General features: G+C 37.8%; 1 long non-coding RNA gene across 1 annotated transcript in view; it reads right to left on the bottom strand.

The window, feature by feature from the left end:
• Nucleotides 1-1,381: 1,381 nt before the first annotated feature.
• LOC136884293 (uncharacterized) overlaps nucleotides 1,382-23,148 on the bottom strand; it is an 86,371-nt gene continuing 64,604 nt past the window's right edge. Inside the window, exon 3 of the long non-coding RNA XR_010861341.2 lies at nucleotides 1,382-4,563. This is a non-coding gene — a long non-coding RNA (uncharacterized lncRNA). The remainder of the gene's footprint in view (nucleotides 4,564-23,148) is intronic.

The raw sequence follows: 23,148 nt of genomic DNA, 5'->3' as shown, positions 1-23,148 counted from the left end.
TTGCCAGCAGACGTTGAGGTGTTGGTTCCAAAACTTACCGGTGTTATTTCCATTGCTGTGTTCGTGATAGTCCTATATGGAACTATTCAACGTATGACCTGTTGAACAACGTTAGCTGTAAAGGTTTCTGCCGATGCCAGTATAATGTTATAAAAATTTACTTTGGCCTAATGTGAGAATTCTGACTGTAAAACTGTTTTTGCATGTGATTTTTATACCAGTCTTAAGACATGGCAGCATTGTTTTCCTCTCCATTTACAAAGGAGTAAAATACTCATAGTATGGATTTTTTTTTTATACATTGAAAAGATCTAGTCTGATTAAGAATATTATGATCAAGTCTTTGGTGTAACATTAATAGTTACGTTTTTTGGAGTTGTGCTCTTACCCATAGTGTATTAGGGAAACATCTGAATCTCGCTAATGCTGTCATGAAACAAAACTTCCTCCCATGTTCTTGAATGAACCATTTGTGTGGTGTCTCATTTTACTTGAGTTTTTTATATAGTACCTTATATTTTATTAAGACTTTCTTTTAAGAGACTGATGAATCGAGGGTATTATAAAATACCAGTAATCAAAAATGGTTACATTTGTTTGCAACTGCCATAATAATGTGAACTCGAAGAGCCCTGCAGCACTGACGATCATCATGGGATTCAGGGTGCACTAGTAGTGTAGTTAATACCAGTCTTCCTTGTCGTTTATTTTGACGTCGTTGAACTTTCCATGGAAATTTGTTGTAGCTTCTCTTGAGTCGTCTTTCTTACTTGAAACCTTTGAAATTCTTGTAACTCTGAACACTTGGCTCCAGAAAATGTTTATGCCCCATGAATATCATCAAAGTTTTTGTGGAAAACCCAACAGATGTGTCTAAAGCTTGTATTTTATAATGAAAAATGACTGTTGACCATTTATCTAGTCGTAATGAGTGTAAGTTATGTATTGGTACTGTCAAACCTCTTATTTACGGACATCGAAGGAACATAACCATTTGTTCTCATCTGTGAGGTGTCATTCATAGGGTGGGAGGTTTTTCAATCTTATTGCAAACTGGAATGTTTTTCCTTCTTGCAGCTGGAAATCACTCAAAACAACCCTATCGAATGCAAGACTTTCCATGTTTGGGGGTATTTTTCCTCATCACTGTTTTCACGCCACCTTCTTAATATTGGCTTTCTGTTGAAAACTGCTCGTAACTGTGCACAGAACTTACCTGCAACCTTAAATAACATGCAAGTTTTACATGGGATGTCAAAACCTCACATTTAGATTCCATGACACTAGAATTAGCCTACAGTTTGTGTCGAATTGATTGCAGTAACTGAATCAGTCAACCAACCTGTTATGACTTTCAGCTAACAATACTGGAGGGCAATGCACTTCATTTCTGTACAGTCGTCAAAACTATTTTTCTCATTTTTATAACTTGCAGTCCAGGGTGTTGGGTCTTGAAATTCCGGTTCTGTCCATGGTCAACTGATTTAGCATGCTGGGCGTCTAAATGAGAGTTGATTTTATTATTAGCCCAAATTTGAGGAGTGACTGAAACAAGAGGTTTCACTGCGCACATTCAGTTTTGAATTTGAAACTTGCCCTAAAAGTTGCCCGTCTACTACACATTTTTAGATGTAGAAACTTAAGCAAAAACAACTATTCATATCTTCTCTTTTTCACTGTTCATTATCCACTCGCAGATTATACCCATCAGTGTTTTGTCATCACAGATTTTAGAAAAAATCAGAGGATAGTTTGATTTGTATGAAGATGATGTTTGCGTAATCATCCAGTATTAATGACGGCACAAGCAAAATGACTTTGGCTGTTATTCTCCACATGTTCTTCCATTGTATGTATTGTAAACTTCTGCATTGTGATATGGGCCATTGGTAGGGCATCTACATGAATCCCCATCATGATCGTAATGCTGCATTTAATCTTCTGCACCATTTTTGTGATCTCAGCAAGGGATGGTATTCGTGGAGGACCCTAAGTGGCTACGAGGAGATGAGTGCTGACCTAGTATTATCACAGTATATGAGAGTATTAGAAACCAGAAGTGAAAGTGTTTTTTTTATTATTATTAAGGTTGCACAGAGAAACTTTAAATAACTTGGAACAGTATTTCTTATGCACCTCATTTTGTGTGTCTGTCAAATTTTCTAGGAGAAATGTTCATTGATGTATATTTATCAAGTGCAATTCCAAATTGTTTGTCAGAAGTGTACATATTTTGTTGTACATAATATCTTAAGATATATATAAATGGACCAGATTTTCCTGGGACATTAGAAATTTTGATTTTCACACAAGAGATACTGGTTATAACAAAATTCAATGCTTTAACTTCCAGGGATGGTGGAAGACACCAAAAGAATTTTATTTTTATTTTTTTAATGTATTTGTAGACTGGACATTGATGAATCAGGTACTTTTTGCTGTGGTTGAGAATGGAACTATGATCTTTTCAGTTAAATTGTAATCCTTTGCTGCAATACAAACTCTGCGGCGATGTTGTGTAGGTTCACATGTTGTCAAGAATAAGCGGATACAAGCGCGAGGACGGCGCACTGAACAGTCGTTGTAAATTACGCCCAGTTCTCAATTTCCAGTTAATAAATCGTGTTTGTTCAGGTCCTCTTCTCTCTTCTCTACAAGTTTGAGTATTGAATTTTGTTACATCTGGTATTTGCAATAACTATTACCTCCACGTTCATGTCTTATTTGTGTAACAGACCTATTGTTAAAAGGGTACTGGTCCAAGAGTGTTGTATTCTGTATTGTTTTCTCAATATTGCATCACATGAATTCTCATGGTTGCTTCCTCTTGGGCTTGAACCCTTCAGGATGATGCCAGTTTCTAAAAAATGAAGTTATATGGATTTTTTAACTATGTAAATATTTTCTCTTGCAACACGAATTTTGGAGTAAAAAGAAAATTCTGAATGTAATGAGTTTTTGTGTCCTTTAATTTATGGCAATGTTCCATTGTTTTCTTTCCTTTTCAAAAAGTTGTTAGGGAGGAATGCGTAGTATTGGCTGTCTGCCGTATAACCCTGAACTACGGGCAAGTTGTCCGATCCCCTTTCAAGGGGTTACGTGTGTCATGTTTCCTATTGTTGGCAGGATATCAAACGCACCTTGTTCATGGTACAAGTGACAAATATTTTATTATAATTTTATACTTAGGGGAATAAAACGTGCACACTGATCTCAGGTTTGTCCGGGGAAGGAAAAGGATGAGAAAATACTGTTACAGACTGAAATTGTGTTACGGTGGTGGCAACAAATGAGATAAGAGGATAAAAGTTGGCCAAATTGTGCATTTAAGACTCTGTTGATGTGACTAAATATTGTACAGACTCTTCAGAAGTGTATTGTTTATACATAATGGTACTTGCCTAATTTTCTTTGTATATTTTGTTATTTTCTCTCTTGCTACACCATATGTTCCATATTGTGTGATGATTATAAGTGAAATATGTTTCATATCTTTATTTCACCGAATGGTCGTTATTACTTAGTCTGTACATAGAAAAGATGAATGTGAGTCTATTTCCACAAGTAAAATATTATAATGGGCTTAAGATATTGACATTTTATGTATATATGATGTACATATTTATTTTTACTTTAGATGAATAGTTTCCTTCTATTGTTTTAACGATTACCTGGCCAATACTGCAATATTGCTCACTTCTCACATATGAACACCTTTGTACCACAGCAGCACATGTACAGGATTGGGACCTGCATTCAGGCAGACCCAATCTCGAGTAATTTAATATAATGGTAGTAAATCAAATTATGTCATTGAGCCCAGCAATCCCAATAAATGGCTTCTAGAAATATATGACAGGTTCTTCAGCATAGTTCTTGCATGCAATTTTATTTTAATTATTTAGAATTTTTATTTTATTTTTGCCGCTGAACTATCCTCAACCGATGTTCTCTCTTCCCTCATGTGGAATCATAATCTGTTGCTCTCGAGCGAAACTGCTGTGTTATTTACAGAACTGATGAATCTTTTTCGTTGAATGTGAGGAGGTGTGTTCCATTTAGGAAGTCATTGAAACTGTTGGGAATAAGTTAGAAGTATTTGTGGCCCATCTGTTGTGTGTCATATGAACCACAAACATTTTAAAATTTGTACAGAAAAGTTCCATTTACCAGCTTCCGGTCTTCAAGAGCCATGTACAAAATGGTTCCAGATGTATGCACTAAAGATTTTTTTCAGAAATTGGAAACACTGTGGGGTTCATTGAAAAGTTTTGAATCAGACTTGGGGAGTTCTCTTAAAGTTAACCTGTGAAAGATATAAGGTACAAGTACATTCCCCACCTTACAGGCGAGTTCATAATGGCTGCACTGCAGTCTACTTTGTGATCAGTCGTGATTCCAAGGGTTGACCAAATGTACTCGATTGATCCTGGCGGACCTGGCTCGTAAAATCATTAGATGTCCCTTTAGACACTAGATTGTGTTACAGTTGATAATCAGTTGTATTCTGGCAGTGATTCCATATTTTATGATTCTCACCCAATGGCTGTTGACCCAAGTGCTCTGAAAAATAAATAAATACACAATAGAACTTGGTTATAATGACATTCAAGGTTCCTGATAAATTGGTCATCAAGATTTATGCTACAAGTCTACGGAGGAGGAAAATGATCTAGAACAAAACTTAGGCATATATTATATTTTTGTACATCTTTACTCTTTACACTCGCATTAAAGTGCATACAAAATACACTATGTTTAGTTTCTGTTGACTTTTTCTAACATGCTGGCATTAATTCCCTAAGGTCAGAGTCAGAAGGGGAGAGTAAGGAATTTGTATCAACACCAACTTGTGAATATTCAAGTGGTGATAGAGATCTTAAAATCTTCTAAAATTCTAATAGAAATGGAAGTTAAAAATGACATATTCTAGGCAGCGCATATATGTTTGTCGTATTCAGTAAAGCTGAAAAACACTTTCCCTATGAGTAATGCCTTAGTACCACCGAATAGACGAGATGTTGCTGTAATCTAAGGTCTCCTGTTTTTCTAAGGGACCGGGTGAGTTGGCCTTGCAGTTAGGGGAGCGCAGCTGTGAGGTTGCATCTGGGATATAGTGGGTTCGAATCCCACTGTCAGCTGCCCTGAAGATGGTTTTCCTTGGTTTCCCATTTTAACACAGGCAAATACTGGGGCGCTACCTTAATTATGGCTACGGTCGCTTCCTTCCAACTTTTAGCCTTTCCTGTCTATGTCAGTGCGACTTAAAAGTAAATTTTGTTCTTATTTGAAAGGGTGGGTTGGTGGGTCCCTTGCCTTGACATTGAATACTTCACTCTCCTTCAAATAATATGAGGTAAAATTTATATGATTCATGTTTTGAAATAATGTCAGTTTTGCTGCAGGATTGAGCCTTCTAGCAATCATACTTGTATATTTATAGACTACAGTTTTTTTCTGTAATATTTCAAGCACCTTATTCATTTTTGTACTTTGCATCATACTGTCTGTATCCATTGGCTTAAGAGTAGCACAATGTGCATGGGACATCTTGGTCTGTGTGCATCAAACCGTTCCCCGCTTCTCTACAGGGTCGGATATGAAGTGGGATGAACCTTTGTAGCAAGTGTGCACTGCAGACTACTTTGTGATCAGTCGTGATTCCAAGGGTTGACCAAATGTACTCAATTGATCCTGGCGGATTCCCTTCCCGGCGTCAGCCTCTGCTTGAGGAGTTAATGAGACGAAATTAATTTCGTGATATATGATAGTAGGAAGGAAGAGGGTGAAACCTGGTGTTTGCACAAAGTCTACTCTTGTGTGAATAGCACCATGGGGCTTGCTGAAGGCTTACCGTAGCCATCCGACTGATGAATTCCCATCAACCGGGTCATATGCCCCCAATTCATATAAACACTGCAATTGAATCCAGCCTTTTGGCACTCTGTTTAGGGCCGGTACTACGACAGCCAGTTAAAAGTGTGGTATAAATTTATTTGGCAGTTTGGACATTTATCTGGAAGTTCGGTTGAAACCGCGTACTACGACTTTCGTTTATGTGCAATCTGGGAAAATATTCTCGAGTATAGCTATGCCGAAGTTGGAGAGGCTGTTAACGCTCTTATCTGGGACTTAGCTCTTTTCGGGGAAGCTGCTGTAAAGAATCAAGATGGCTACTCATGAAGATGAATCTACATCTGCATGATGCTGTGCGAAATTAAGTTGTTACAATGTAATTTATGTATATATTTATAAAGTATGTTATGCTTCCTGTCCAGCTATCACAGAATTCTTAAAGATTTCGCAAGCTAGCAAGTTGTTGCTACTGAGTATATCAGTAGTACACAAGCAGTCAACCGTAAGCTTCGTGGGTAGCCGTGGTCGTTAGGGCAGCAAAGTTTGCTGATAAGCAGTTTTTCATGGGTTCGAGTCCCAATAGTCTCTAACATTTTTTTACCTTGTAAATGGTAGTCGGTAGGGTACTAGAGGTGATAGCACTCATTTCCTAATCATTAAAATGCGTGTCAAAAGTGTGGGTTCTATTCCAAATCTATCCGCGACGCACATATGGAGTAAAGGTATACGACGTTCATGGCGATTCGTCCATCGAATGAGGCTGTTAAGGAGGTTATATTTCTTTTACTTCATAACAACTTGCTACAAAAGTATTTACGCTAAAGTGAGATAAATGTTTGCCAGTTACTATTCTCACGTTGTATTGAAAAGAAAGAAACTAACTACTTATTCAATGAGCAAACAATTTTTGAATTAATAATAAAATTAATGATCCCATGCTGCATCAGTGGCATTAATTACGAATATAAACGTTACTTTCGTCGTAACGCGCAACCTCGTCAATAGTACTAGACAAAAAAAATACATAACCTGATTAACTTGTGCGTCCACGTTACATTTTCAGTCTTTTTATTTTCTATAACAGTTTCAGTTTTGTTATACAGTCAATTAATTTTAACATTTCTTCGTATGTGTATATTTCAGTCCTAATTCTGTTTTTCACCTGGACTTCCGAATTATAGCTTAATAAGAGTCTGATATTGGATTCTAGTAATACAATTTCAAAAGGAATAGAGCTAAACAAACGAAAACACCATGGAACACGTATAACACCGCGCTAAATTTCACTATGTTTTCAGTAACCTTATTACCAACCCAATAAAAATGTTACTACATCTGCCGCATTACAATACCGTTGTTAAAATCCGTTGGTAGTACGCAAGAAAATATTTAACTTCTAGTTTGCAAAACTGCAGCCTACATATCTGGCTGTCTGACAGTCGTAGTACAGGCCCTTAGTGATTAGAAATCCAGGTATGTCTTGGTGTCTCAGTTTTAAAATTTTATACAATTGATTAATCCTCTCGGTAGATCATAATGGCTGTTCAAGAGTATACGGAGCAAGTTTTGCTAGAGTTGACCAAAAAGACAAGGGCCACGGAGGGTATGAAAATGAAGTACTCCCTTGACCTCCGTACGTAATACGATGGGGGTCGGTAAAGGCCAAGAGTTGACCAGGGGAAGCTGGATAGGATGGATGCAATTGAGGAGCCCGGCACAAGTGGAAGCAATGCCAGGCCTGGGCTATGGGCCCCATGGTCGCCAATGTACGCTCCCAAGTTAAGAGCCACTGTGGCACCTCTTATGTTGGGCAGGGGTTACCACACACACCCACAGGGATGCCCTACATGAGAGATCTCTTTCCACTCGCTGATTTCTAAGCCAACATAATATGTACGGTATTCCACAATTTGGAGTATCACAGTCGTTCAGGAAATTGAAAATTTTGACCAACTTTTGCATCAATTCTGGGAGTTTCAAATAATACAATTTACTAGACTTCTAATTAAAAAATCTCATTTACTGAAGATACTTTGAACAAGTCTTACCCGTTTAAAATTAGAATTAACTTTTGAACTGATGCTGTTGGCTAAAGTTCCAAACTCCTACCACAAAAAACTGTTATTCATCGATGTTTTCAATTAAATTGACTAGAGTAAGGAAAACTGTGTTGTAGGCAAGGTTTCTTATATGAAATGCTAGTACTGTAGAACAGTCCTGACATATGTAAAGAGAAGTACAATTTCACAAGGACACATGAGGAATATTTTCATCTGCGACTGGACTCCCAGACACGATGTACAAACAAGGAGATATTACTGTTGCTGGTGTACAAAAATGAGCCTGTCAACAACATATGCAACAGTACAGTGTTCTCATTTTATAAGGAATCCTCCGCGCCCCTGACCACATGTCGTGCTTGTGGCAGGGAGCTTGTTCCATTGTTACTGGCAAATGAAGACGTTAACTAAGCCCACAATTGTAAATATTATTATTAAAAATACTGTACTTATTATTCACCACTTATTTCAGACTAGCTGATGTACCCGTGCTTTGCTACGGAATTCTGCATTATATACAGAATTCTAGGTTAGGTCGTTTACACGTTGTGAGCAAGATTGTATTAAATTGCATAGCTCTTAACATTACCCTAGAAACGCGTCGGCGAAGTCGCCTAACGTCTTTTCTCGTATGAAGACAGGGTTAGAGAGTTTATGGTAGGCCTGCTTGCCTACCATCAGTCACAATCAGGTTCGGGAGTTTTCATTATAATTGCAGACACTCGCTCTCTACCTGCCTTTTTACATCCTCAGAAAGACTGCCTTAGTGGTTTTCCCAACTGAAATGAACATAGGTCATTACAATGACGTCAGTAGGAATGGCGCTAGTAAAAGCAATGCTTTCATATGAAATACTTGATCAAATCAAAAACCACACATTTTCTCACTTTTAACGAACAGTACTACGATGCCGATCTAACAGTCCAAATTTCCAGGGCTAGAATGACCAAGCCGCAGACAGCCGTGATCCGTGAACACACTTCTTTTTCCGGTGGGGTGGGAGGGTGTCTAATTGTGAAGATTCTTGGGGAAAAAATATTCCCCGTTACTAATCCGATTCCTAGGAGTACCCGATAAGTCGGAAAATCTCAATTCACTACAATGGCAGCGGAAAAATCTGACATGGAGGCAAATTTTTCCTCCAAGCCAGACAAGAAACCCCCTCTTCAACGCTAAAATGGCTTCTACTAAGTAAGCCTCTGCCTTAAAAGTGTGCACACTGCTCATTCAAAACGGCACGTCAGAGTAGGGATCGAATATCTGGAATACTATGATGAATCAGTGTGTTACATACCAGCAGTGTCAGGAAATGTATGAACTACAGGAATGGCACACTAAAGAAGAATGTTTTCTAACTCCCCAGCTATTTCTCGCCAATATTCAGTCAGGCTGTTATACTCGGTACGCAGCAGTAATCCCAACTATTGGAGTTGAGCAGCAGCATAAGAGACAAAGAACATCACAACAAACAATGGTCAATGTAATGTTATTGTTGATAAATGTTATGCGCTTTCGATATTGTAGGCCTTCGCATTTAGTTTTCTTCCGACTGAAATGCCACTCTTATCATAGTCGGTACAGTAAAACTGAATAAAACATAAATTATCGGAAATTGAGTTCTCTATAAATTAGTAGTAACAGTAGTACTTTTCGATAGGACCAATAATATAGGTACATAATTGTCAGGCGCCCTCCCCTAAACTACCAACTTCATCCAAGGTGAATAAAATTGTTTATAGCTTAGACTGTAGTTTCTTATTCCCCGACTATACTAATTTTCATTAAATTCTGTTTACTCATTTTCTCGTGGCTTGGCGTTGATATGGACTTAGCAACAAAAATACAAATTCTTGAATATCTGTGTTATCATAGCTGGTACGGTAAAAATGTATGACATAAATTATCGGAAATTTAATTATATATAACTTAGTTATGTAGTATTTATCGATAGGACCACTAATAATATAAATATTTGAGAAGTAAATTTTATGCCTTTCCCTAAATTACCATTTCTCTCAGCGTGAATAAAATGATTTATAGCCTAGGTTGTAGTGGCTCATCCCTCGACTTTACATACCGATTTTTTTTAAATCCTTTTTAGCCGTTTTCTCATGATGCATGTACATACATACATACAGACAGAAATTACGGAAAAGTAAAAACCACATTTCCTTGTTGCTGTGGACATGACCGATACAGAAATACTATTCTTTTCAAATTCTGAGCCATGTACAGACAAAACTCTTATTTTATGTGCATAGATAGTGTTGAAAGTGACCTACCGCAGTAAGGCATGTCCCACGTCGTTTAAAAAAATTTATTCTTCACGTTTTGTGTATCCGCTTCGTTAATAAGACTAGTGCACATGTTATTTCCGCCCTACTACGGGGATTTGTTTGGTAAACTTTGCCCTTTAGGGTTCCCCAGAGATAATTACCACAGTAAGTTAGATCAGCTGATATAATAGGCCATAAACCTGTACTAATTATCTGGTCACCAAAAACTGGATCTAAAGTGCCTGTAGAATTAAGAGTGGTATGGGCTGTGGAATCTGTGGATTCTCAGTACTCCACAATTGCACAGAAAGTTAGAACCATGCCTTATGAGACATAAAAACATTTGCCTTGTATGTCGTATGGTAAATAAATGAAGCAATCGATCCACTTTCAGCGAACCAATTACACAACCTTATTTTTGCGGTAAAATCTGTTTGGCAAAGTTCCTGCATAAACCTTCTTTTATATGGTCGAAATTTCAGCAGTCTGGTCCTTTCATGAGCTGACCCCATGGATAAGTTTGTTTCCGGTGGTAGGTGATTCAGCGATTTCCTGGGACTTGCTTCTAACTGCTCGTGAATATGCCAAAGTTTTTCTTCAGTTGAAATGTGTCTTTTTTGACTTACGCTGTACATCACGAACTGCTCATGTTTTATGACACTCTATCATCAGCTTTGAAATGTATGATTTTGTTCCAATGCTAGGGTCTGGACGTTTAAGAGCTAATCTCGGAACGCTTCGTCTATAGCTCTTACCCCCCCCCCCCCCCATATATGACATTCCACCAAATACTTCATTTTCCAATCGATGATACATAAGCAATACACACAATAAAACATGAGCAACAGTCGCACGTGCGTTCTGGTAATAATCTCGGAAACAACCAACTATGGCAGTCAGGGGACCGGAAATCATCGGATGGCGGGGAGAGGAAGAAAACTGTGGGACTGGAATTTCGTTGGTGGACAGTTCACTGCCTAATAGTATTGTCATAAATTTACGCAATTTAATTATTCCTGGATTATTGGGTAAGTTAGTTGTCCTGGGCATTCAACTCTTTAATCTTTTTACAAGTTTTAGTGTATAAGTTAGGTGAAGTAACCAACTAATTGCTGCCAGGTAAATTGCTCTTAATTTCTGGCTCAAGCCATCATTTTTGTCGTGTAGATATTAAATAGTGGAAAAAATGAAACCACTTTTACCTTTGCAAAAATGAAATGATCATAAATATGTGTCTCAATCATGGCCATCCATCAGCTGCTGCTAATTTCAGATGGCAACCCGCCATGAGACGTAACCTGCACAGTTGCTAGGTAACATACATTGGCCATCCGTACCTTACATCACAGCCTGCATTGTTTTGTGACTTAATTTTGTAATCCAAATTTTCAGACAACTCCCACCAGTAAGACGTTCATGTCCAACTGCCACCAATTTGTCATCCCTAATGCAGCATACTAGTTCTGCATAATATTAGATAGTAATGTGCTCAGGGATCAGCTTTCAAATATTTGTCCCTTACAGTAACTGATACAATAATTGTTTGTATTTAAATGAGAAATGCAGTGCTGCGACTTCTGATTGTGATTTTCCAGATTAGCGTTACGTTCATTGGTGCCATTAGTGTACTATTATCCAAAAGCCATTTCTCCAAGGTATATGTTGCCGTTTTTCTCTTGCATCTTGATTTTGGGATGGAATGAATGGTACTCTTACCATTCTACGATTTAATTCAAACTGACATAATTACTACCGCTGCAGGCTATGACCAGAATGTGTTAAAATAGGAAATTTGCTGGGTCTGTACTGAAATATCATATACCAGCAACTGGATAAGTACATGTGGAAAAATGAAATTTAGCATAACCAGGTGGGGGTGCTCCCAATAGCTCATACATGCAGTGGTGTGGCCAGTGTGTAAATGTGAACAATCCAAACCAAATCATGTTCTCTACTTTTAATACTGTACTTAACTTCATTCTGTATTTATTTTCTGATTCACTTGCCTCTTCGAAGGCTCGATCAGATTTGTATTGGTGCTCAGCAGTTTATTCCATCTTAAAAAGAGATTTATAAAGATAAAAGGTAAAGTACAAAGAAGCTAATTGGCTTCACCAATATTAAGAATGTGGCATTCTGTGCAGGACTTAAAACTTGTTAGCCTGAAAATATTAACGTGCATTTGGTGATACAACTCTGCATTTACATTTCAAAGAAAGCCAAGAAAGGCTGTTCAGCAAGCAAGATTTCAGAAACTTAAGTGTTCAAATGATTACACTCTGACGATAATTTATATTCTGACTTTTATCAAAGATTGTGCCTTGTGAGAGCTGATATTCAAACCACTCAGTGAATAGCCAATACCAATGCTTCAGGCTGAGTTCAGTTGAAAACTGGACAGATAGATTTCTAAGAGGCACTGAAAAATTATAGGGAATCCTCGGTATTGTTTTTAAACTTCCAATAATGAAAGAAATTCAACGTTCTGAAAGTCTAGTCATTTGAACACTTCTGTACACAAAGATAGTGTGCAAGTAAATCTTACTTATTGGACAAAACTTTCTATTTGTAGTTTAGTTCTTTCACTTATGTTTTGAAATGTGTTCATTTTCCTTGTAAGTACCTGCCTATGTATGTGTTTTAGTTTTGTATGTCTTCTATTATTCCCTCATTCATTCTATTAATAGGTTTGATAAAGTTCTGTAATATTATTTCTTGATTTATATTAAATAAAAAGTCTTTGCTTAGCAGCAATGGTTCGATAGTTAAAGCATATATCCTTCCTATCCATCCTGAAATATGTAACTTTGGGTGGTCTGTGATGGAACTGAAACTTGGACCTTCAGTTCTAGTTTTGAAATACCTAAGTTCTCCGTCCAAATCATGTTTAACTTTGTTTGTGAATGCTGGGATAATGTCGTAGGAAGTTATTCAGGAGATCTATGGCCTGCTTTACCCCTAGTCCAGCTATATTTCCATTTGCATTCCCTGAAGATCCAATTTAAAATTGGGAAAATGCGGTTAAAAATACATGCATTCATTTTATTCAATTAGCACCTTGAAAGTAAATCTGTAAACAGTTTTTATATTGTCAAACAAATCTAGTTGCAATATTACTTCAATGTGTGGTTAGTCCTGGGTTCCTTGGATAGGTTCTACAAAAAAATTGACATCTACATTCCTTCACTTTCTGGCACAATCCTTTGTTTTCTTGTCCTCTAATATCAGTGATATGTAGCCATGGAGACAAAAATCTGATTGGTTCTGTAAAATGGCCCCGGTGAGTTAATACATCCCTTGTTGTCCTTGTTTGAGAGCAAGGTCAGATCCGTGCAATGAGCTGTATTTCCTGATCTCATGCCGATAGATTGTAATAATTACATCTCTTGCCAGAATAACGGGGCTGTGCGGTGATGATTATAAGGCAACATTCAGTTGTTCATTAAACACATACTCTGAAACAGGAGCAAATTGTTGGCAATATTGTCATGTTTCAGTTGCTGGATTCTGATGTACTGTGCATGTCATGCTTCGTAATGGAATATATAAAGAATTTGTGGAAAAACAAAGCTTTTTATTCTGTGACATCAAAGGTAGTTGAGAACTACAAACAATATGTGCCTCAAGGATTGGAGCTTAGTGGTGTGATATGTGAGAAGTATGCATAGATACTATATTGGTGTGTTTCTTTACTCCAGATTTGTTCGATTATATTGCTTGTAACACTAGTGTTTCCCAAATCATCCTGTACATTCAAATAGCATAGAGCCAGACATTTCATCTGGACTTACGTGTACCAATCTTTCTGAGCTGGTCTTTATATGTATTTATTAAAGTTTTTCAAATATTTTTACCTCTGCAGATGGCTATTTGGAGCTTGTTTTTGCATTAGACTGAGTTGCCTGTCTACTTTCATTTGGTTTATAAAATTATGTCAAACACAGTTGGCACAGGTTATCTCTCTCTATTTTTAAAATAATGACCATGATTGCATTGAAACAAAAGTCAGTCATTGAATATTGCACATCTTTTTCTTGTGAAAACAAAAAAAATTATGAGTTAAATAGGCATTACTTTATTTTTTATGACAAACAATTTGAATAAATAACACAGTAAATATTTACTAGACTGTTGGGATTTTCAGCGCAATATAATATAGGCTACAGCCAAAACCTTATTTTTCCTGTGAGTTATTTCTACTACAATCCCATGTATTATAAGTACTTGCGTCTCTCAAATCTTCAGCCCAGAGGCTGGTTTCATCCTCAGATAGCACCACCAGAAAGGGCTGTTACAGCACACCGCCTCCATAGCACTCAGACGCACTAGTCATGCCCAGAATGTTGCCTATATTATCACAGCCATAAGTGAGACTGGGACTTCAGTGGTAGCTACACTTAGTGCCAAGAAACAGATGTAAAAATACTGCAACATGTATCACAATGTGTGAAAAAACATGGCTAATACATCTCCAAATTGAGTGGGCATTGTCTGAGATATATCAATAACAATGCCATCTAACAACATATATCCCAAATTAAAGCTTTGCGCATGCTAATGGCATGCAAAATCTGTTCTCAGTTTTTAGTATCTCATCATAGCCTACTGTAGGATATGCTCACAGCGCAACCGGAATCTAATTTCTGCTGCCGCTATAGACTCAGATTGATACGTATCAAAAGTGAGGTGCTGTCCTATACAGTGATGATCAGGTGAATTAGACATACGTGATACCCACTTATGATGGCATGGACTCCATAACACGCCAACAGCCACTTTACACCCTCCCATAATGTGCAGAAATTGGGCGAAGCATGGTCAAGTGTGCACGCATTTCTCTTCATAGCATTCCAGATTTATTCAATAGGAATGAGGTTGCATGACCTTCGTTGTCTGGCAAGTAACCGTATATCTATAGAGTATTCATTGACCAACTGGCCACAGTTCGGATGCGATGGGCCAAGGCATTCTTGCTGGAGGTGAGCAGATGTATTGGCATGATTTGACAGCAGGTTCAGCTATCGTTCATTGCTGAGGGACATTTGGCAGATGTACAAGAGTTTCCATTTCATCCCATGTGGACAGTCTTCATACGAGGATAGCGCCACCATGAATCTGAAATGTGTCTTGCCTCGTGTGCTTGGCAACTCACTCGTACCATATCATCAGCGTGTACCGCCTAGCACATCGTGTCATTGTCCAGCCGACCTGTTTCCAAGCTTCACGAGTCCAATGGTGGTGCTTCTTTGCCTATGTCCATTTTTGTGCCATGAGTGGTGGTACACTAATGAGATGATGGTATGATTAGTATAGTTAATCGCATCCCATTATTATCCAGGATTGAATTCGTGAGACAACTGCTGTACTGCGGACTGTCTGTCCGCTCTTGCTATATAGGCTAGGCGATGACAACCCTTGTCATAAACACATACGCCACAGCTGTTGACTTGAAGGCAATGGTTTTGTTGGAATTCACGTTCACACAGTACACTCCTGCCACCATGTCCCTTGGGTAGCCCAGTGCTTGCACATATTCAGACGTGGAGTAACCTATACGTCTGGCCGCAATGATATGTATAGAGATCTCATCTTAGACATTACGTAGTAAACTATTACAGACATGGGCAATATTAGATCTGAAGACTCCTCACATTCACCAGGCCAACCACAGCAATCTCCAATTTGGTTGCTGATCAGTGTAGATTTGAACTCCTTGAAATGTGTGAATGTGCAACTTTACTTCAGATGTTGGTTGAATCACATCATGTTGTTCTCTGAGGAATGACAAGTACTGTCTTCAGCCAAAGAGTATTATCAAAATTCTTAAGAGCATCTATGGATCTAAGGTTTGCACGTTGGTGGAGGTAGTCTACTGTCACGATGTTAAAATATCTTTGTTGTCGCCCGGTCAGTCTGCAGCTCGGTTTGCTGAGGCCACATGATTATCATTTCTCTCTTGAGAGCCCAATGCTTGCCAGATTCTGCGAAGGTACAGTGGACAATTTGGTTATCAGTTTGGCTTGTGTCGAGTCATTACAGTTCCCTTTATCATAGATTTACTCGAGAAAGAGAAAACGCATCAAAAATCAGAAGTAGTGGGCACCAACACTGATAGGTCTTACGGCGATGATGGTATAGGAGTGGGAAGGAAGCGGCCATGGTCGTAGGGCTGCGGACAGTGGGGTTGGAAATCACTATCTCCCGAATGCAAGCTCACAGCTGCATGACCAACTCTCTAGTATGATCACAAATATAAAGATAGGAACTTCCACACAACCAATACATTTATTTATTACAAGGTACTTAAGATATATTTTTACATAGCAGTACTGGTTTCGGCCTTATCTTCAGCTGCTGAAGAACCTTAATCTTATTAAAAACAACATATGATATTAAAACACTACTTATATTAATTACGAATGACTAATGCCAAATTACAATGATGTGTTGTGGTATTAAAATATGCATGTTCACCAGTTCATTGTAACGGCACTGACAATGACACTGGCAGTAGTCTGCTGTGTACGGCGCATTTCCGACAAGCACACAAATGACGGCTAAGGCGGCAAGTAATTTGACAGTCCAACAATGCAGTTTTGAAGAGAGGAACATTTGCACCTTAGTTAATGGGACATCAAACCCAAACAACTTGACCCTGAGCAAATGAGAATTTATTACCAAGCTTCCTATTGACGCGCATTTTACAAAAAATACAGTACCTTTCAACTTAGCATTAAGACGTTTGTAATTTAAAATAAGTGTATCAACATTGTAACACTGCAATCAAATTAATAAACATCAAGATCGGTGTTGTCATAAGGAACTGGTGAATATTTTAGAACTTCAAACTATTCTTCCAAACATATTTTAATACCACAACACATCATTGTAATTTAGCATTAGTCATTCATCATTAGTATAAGTAGTGTTTTAATATTATATGTTGGTTTTTAATAAAACAAGTTCTTCAGCACCTAAAGATGACCCACACAGGGCAGAGAATACATAGCATCGCAACATCCGAACTCGGAGCTGAAGGTTGAGGTCTCTTGTACTGTTGAACATATGTTTGGCTTGCCTGATCAAGGATGCAATTTCATTGTTGGGATTGCAGTGCTTGGTCGCTTTAGTCCCACATTATTAAATATCAAATTTTGAAGGATGACACTTGGTGAACAATTGTATTGTACATATGTAGGGAGGCCTGCTTGGGTATTTTTGAAAATGCCATCAGCTTGGTGTAGACCAAATGCTGTACCGATTGGCTAACACAATTGTATCATCAGCAAATCTGAATTTTATTAATGACATTGCCATTTATCGTGATACCTATGGTAACATACTGTCCGTCCCCGCGATGTAGGGGGCAACGCACCCGGCGGCCCTGGGTTCGATTCCCGGCCGGATCAGAGGTTTTTAATTTTAAATGATTAATATCCCTGGCCTGGGGACTGGGTGTTTGTGTCGTCCTTAATGTTCCTTTTCTCACATTCAACACCTTATACTTCTGCGATTTCGAAATACACGCAGGTTCCTAACATATGGTGCAAGTAGGGACAAAAGATCTTTCTAGGTCGACGCCTCGAACAAATAGCTTTTTTTTGAATGGTAACATACTGGACAGCTTCTCTGAACACAGCCTCAGATTAGATATTAAAAAGGAGAGGGAACAGGACGCAGCCCTTTCACATACCTCTACGTATAGCTGTGTTCTCAGTTGTGTCTCCCTCTATTTTGACCTCTGCTATTCGGTTTCAGTAGAGCTGAGTGATATGTAGATCAACCGTCCCCTCTTAACACTAATCAGAAAGTAAATAGTCTGATCATTCGAAGAATTGAGATATTGGGGTGAAAGGAGGAGAAAGGGATCACGTACAGTGTGAAAATAACTATAGACATGTTAGATCTCGCAAACCGCATCAGTCAAAAGAGAACTAAAGTTGACCAAGGAAGGTCGTATGAGAAAGATGAAGCCGAGGAATCTAGTATACCCAAACAGTGGCAGACTCAGGTAGGGGTGTGTTACTAATTTTCACAAGTTTTTATTTTCGATGAAGAAACTTTTCACTGACATTGCATCACTGTAATTTGGATTTCTCACAAGAGATGAGAATTACCTATTTAAATCTTATCAATTCAGTTTCTCGAAGGGCATTAACACTGACAAATGAGAAAACTAATTACAACTCGTGAACCTTCAGAAGAGCACCCGTTGCCCGAGGAAGGTTGGGGCATGGAGGATGACTCCTGTAATGAAGTGCGCATGTAAATTATTACTGTTATGACTAAAGTTTAGCACCAAAGATGTTCGAGTGTAATTATTAAAGATGCGTACAGTGTTGGCATGTAAAAGATTTCTGGCTACAGGTTGGTTTGCCTAAGAAGAGGTCTGATAACTCTCCCCTCTGGTGGTGTAAAACAGAATGTTGATGATGCATAGGCAACCTAAATGCTGTCAAATTAAAATGTCAGCACACGGTAGAGACGCCAAACAATTATAATATTTATTGATGACCTTGTTGGAATATAAAGCTAGAAGTTTCTTGATAAATTATGACAAAAGGATTTAGTATACTTGAAAAAAAATGTTGTTTTGAACATGAAAAGAATACTGCTTTTAATGAGGAGAATCTGTTTATAAATGTCTGTGGACAAGTTTTCTGTGAATTAGCTGTAGTCAGGCCAGAAGACATGTTTACAAAGTAGATATTTTAAGATGGTCACACTCTCAGTTGTGACGATGGAAATGGTTTGGGAAGCACAAATCCTTCACCCTCTGTACTGATAATATAACTTGTGTTTTGCAGTCACTGAAGATTTTGGCTTAGTTGATGTATTTTCATTAACCACACCAATAAGCCAAGCTCTTCAGAGGGTAGTTCCTGTAATGAAGTACACATGTAAATTATTACTGTTATGACTAAAGTTTAGCACCAAAGATGTTCAAGTGTAATTATTAAAGAAGCCATATTTTTTTTTTCTCTTTTTTAATTGGTAGAAAAGAGTACGTGTGTAAAGCAATATTCGAACAATGTAAGCTGGTACTTCACATTCCAATTTTAATTTTCTTCTGTCATAAAACTCTTCATAATGTACTATCTGTACGCGACGTGCATGAATAACCAGTCCAAGAGCAAGGAAGGGCATCAAAGTGCACAAGAAATATTGTGTTTTTGTTAGGATATATGTATTTCTAAAATACCGCAGTTGCCAGAACAGACAATTTTCTATTACAGAGTTACCAAGTAACGGAGAAGAAGAAATGTCCTAATATTTATAATACAGTTACCTTGTGTCTGACGATACTGGATCTTTTGGGCTGTCACTTCGTGTATCGTGTGATAAAAACTGGCATGAAATCTTTGTGAATGCTAGACAGTTTATAGATATTTCATGTTAATAATTGAAGCAAATTGAGCCATTTTCACCAGTCTTTCATAATGCTGCTTGACAAAATGATTGATATGCTAGCTAAGTTATGTTGATTGCAAGTTTAAGTTCCACCAGACCAAGTACAATTCAGCATTTAGAGTATGACATTCGTAAGCCTGTTGGTCATGTAGGGTGCTGAGCTACAACTGTATGCCTATTGTAATGTCAGGTTTCATGCTGCTTGGGAAACGGTAATTCCTTGGAAAAGACTGTGGTGATGAGTAGCAAGGATGAACTCTTCCTCAGCACAGATGGGAAAGGTTCGAACAGTATAAGCTCAAGTTGGTGGTTTGATCCTGGCTTAATCCGGTGGTATTTGAAGGTGCTCATGTCAGTAGATTCACTGGCATATAAAATAACTGTAGTACAAAATACAAAATTTCAATTTCCAAAAACCATAAATGTAATTACTGGGACATAAAATCAATTTTCTTGAATGTGCGCTATCACGTCCCTCTGAAGTTAGCTGTCAGTCTTGTTCAGTCGTCTCAGTTTTCTACAAGGCAAAGTAACTTCTCAGGGTTTGTATAGCCTACCCGTCAGTCTTCAGTGTTTAACTCTGAGGATGCTCACCGTCTTCCAACACCTCCACGTTCTTTTGTTTTCCATTGTGATTCGTACCAGTTACGTCCTGGGATGTTGTAGGTGATCTTAGGGGCTCTTATCAGCACTTCCTTAATTGGATTTTCAATCAGTTCACTGAATACAAAGCATTCTCTTGTGAAGCTATATTTCAAATTCTTCTGTTCAGCTGATAAAACAAGTAACATTATTTAAGTAGCGAAACTTGAAGTTTATGAGGCAAGGAAGTAAATGGTGTTAGGACAAGATGTTCACATAAAGAGGGAACAACAGACCAGATACCTCACAGGAGACTAGTATTGTTTTCCTGTGTTTACAAATTTACTGTCCAGACACGTTGAAAATATTTAACAGTAGAAAAAATCTTACATTCCAATTTCTTTTCAGTATTGTTAATTGTTCACTCTGATTTAGAGAATTACCTAATTTGTAACAATAGATTTTTCACAAACAATTAACAGGATGCTCTTAATGTGTTGAAATGAGTCAATAAAACAGTGTGAACATCTTCAAGTCATTTATGACCTGTAGGGTATGGTCCAGCTCCCTGGCTGAATGGTCAGCGTCGAGACCCTCAATTCAGAGAGTCCCAGGTCCGATTCCCAGCTGGGTGGGGGATTTTAATCGCGTGTGGTTAGAATGAACATTGGTCATTACTGTATAACTGTCCTCTTCACCGTCTCTCTTATCTACGTCCGGAAGGTTGGAGAAATTAGAGTTGTCAATGGTCACCGAAATTCTGTTCACGGTAGGTTTATAAGGATGCACAACATGACTACTGCCATTGTCATTGTGTACAAGAAATATGCAAAGTTTTGGATGAATGGAATTCATCTGGTGACTATCCACTGCTCTTGAATATGAATTGTGCCATTTATATAGCGACACTGAAGACAGTGCTGGAGAATCAGCAACACATGTGATCCCTAAAAGAAGGAAGAGAGAGCATTTTGACTAAAAAGGTCTTACTGGAAAAAAAATAATCGTATGGCCTCTGCTACTGTATGCATATATTTCAATTTGACGTCATCTGGATAGATGAATGTAAGGAACCTAAAACAACTAAATGCAATGCCATACTCAGTAGAAGCCAAGAAATTGAACCTTTCGGAAACTTGTACAGGATTTTGGCAAGGAACATTTTATTATAAAAGCACACAACACTATATCTTGCAAAGCTTGCAAAAAAAAAAATTTAAGGCATAAGGAAGTTGACTCTTTATAAAAACACTGGAATAACGAAAGTCAAAAATAAAATATATCATGCCACCATTAAAATCCCTTTCAGCAAGGTTCACAGTAAATATTATAGTAATTTTTTCTTAAATTACAGGGCAAGAAAGTTTGCCAAGAGATCTTTTGTTTTCAAGCCATGTATGGAAGAAACAAGAAGAGGAACACACAATAGGACAGACGTAATGGTAGGTCAGTATGGGAAAGGAGAGTAGCAGAAAGATGAGACAAAACTTACTATCACAATGCTTTGAACCAGATGCGAGACGCGGTACAAAATCAGAAAATCGAGGTTTCATTAGACGAAACTACATGTGTTGGTGGCCGATTCGTAGCAAGCATTATTGTGGGGATTTTGTTGCCTAGTCATGTTGGAATGAAGTACTAGAAGAAGTTAATCATACTGTGATTGAAAACTCACTGCATCTGTATCTTGTGTCCTACTGTTCTTGAAGAGTCAGGGTATGCCCATGACCAACACACCAGTGGTCTCTGTGCTCCTGCCTTCATCTGTTTTGGGTACCCACTGACGAATGTATACATACGCTAACCAGGGTTGCCAACCTCAGAATTCTGAAATATCGTACAGAGACTTCAAAATGATGGACTTTTACTAATATCATTGTATGTTTTAGAAGAAAATGTTTAATGAAGCTAAGTATTTTATTACTCAGGGTGGTGGAGTGGTCGCATCTTCAATATCATCTTTCGTGGTAGCATACAAATTTGTTTACATCATTCAGTTGAACCTTTATTCGGTGACCTTGTAGCTTTCATATTGCCCTTGTGAAGATAGCTCATTGAGTATCTGTCGATTTCAAATGTTGATTCTTACTAGAAACTTTTGGGAAGCTTTGGCAGTGTTATTGAAGGACCTCTATGGATGGATACAGAGGAGAATTACCTCCACATTGGTTTTGTTCATAGCATCTACACCTTAATGGTCATTGATCACACTAAGTAAACAAACAAGCAAAAATTATGCAATGAGACTGCATGGGCAGTGTAGTCATGAGCTTTAAGTTCTCCCAGTATCATACCACCTACTGTCTTACATTGTACCAAGCTGAAATGCTGACTTTGTTTATATGAACCAAGCCAAGGGAATTTTAACTGTTGACCGGCTTAATATAGTTAGTATTTAAGTTGTACAGATACTGGATTTAGTAAATTGGATACCTTTCCTGTTGCTTTTGTTTGCATGTAATAAGAAATGATGTCAGTCATAAGAAATTGTGCCATACACTGAATGTAAAATGAAATATTAGAAATCTTACTAAATTAGTATGAGCCACAAAATAAGATGTAAGAAGGCTATTTTCCAACATAACGTAATTAGCATCTTTATGGCAGTCTAGTGTAAAGGTTGTTGAATTTGGCAATTTTTAATACAGTGGGAGTCAAAAAAGATGAAAAATACATTTACATAATTATATGTTGATGGGGTTGCTTTCTTAATATATTTATACATATTTGCAATAGCAGTGAAAGATGGTAATGATAATAAGTTTAATCTTCCAGGTGAAATATTAAAGAAACACACTGCCTAAATTTTAAAATATACTCTTCCAATAATCGAGTTAATCTGTAAGGATCCACACAATAAAAAATGAACAAGTACAAGGACTTAAGTCAATAATAATATAATATTGTAGACTAGATTATGTTGACAGGCCTGTGAATCAATGAATGGTGCAATTTGTACAAGT

The sequence above is a fragment of the Anabrus simplex genome, chromosome 12 (genome assembly GCF_040414725.1).
Source record: "Anabrus simplex isolate iqAnaSimp1 chromosome 12, ASM4041472v1, whole genome shotgun sequence".
In the NCBI taxonomy this organism is placed as follows: Eukaryota; Metazoa; Arthropoda; class Insecta; order Orthoptera; family Tettigoniidae; genus Anabrus; species Anabrus simplex.
The sequence above is the reverse complement of the archived record's forward strand: the minus strand, read 5'-3'. Positions and strand labels throughout refer to the sequence as shown.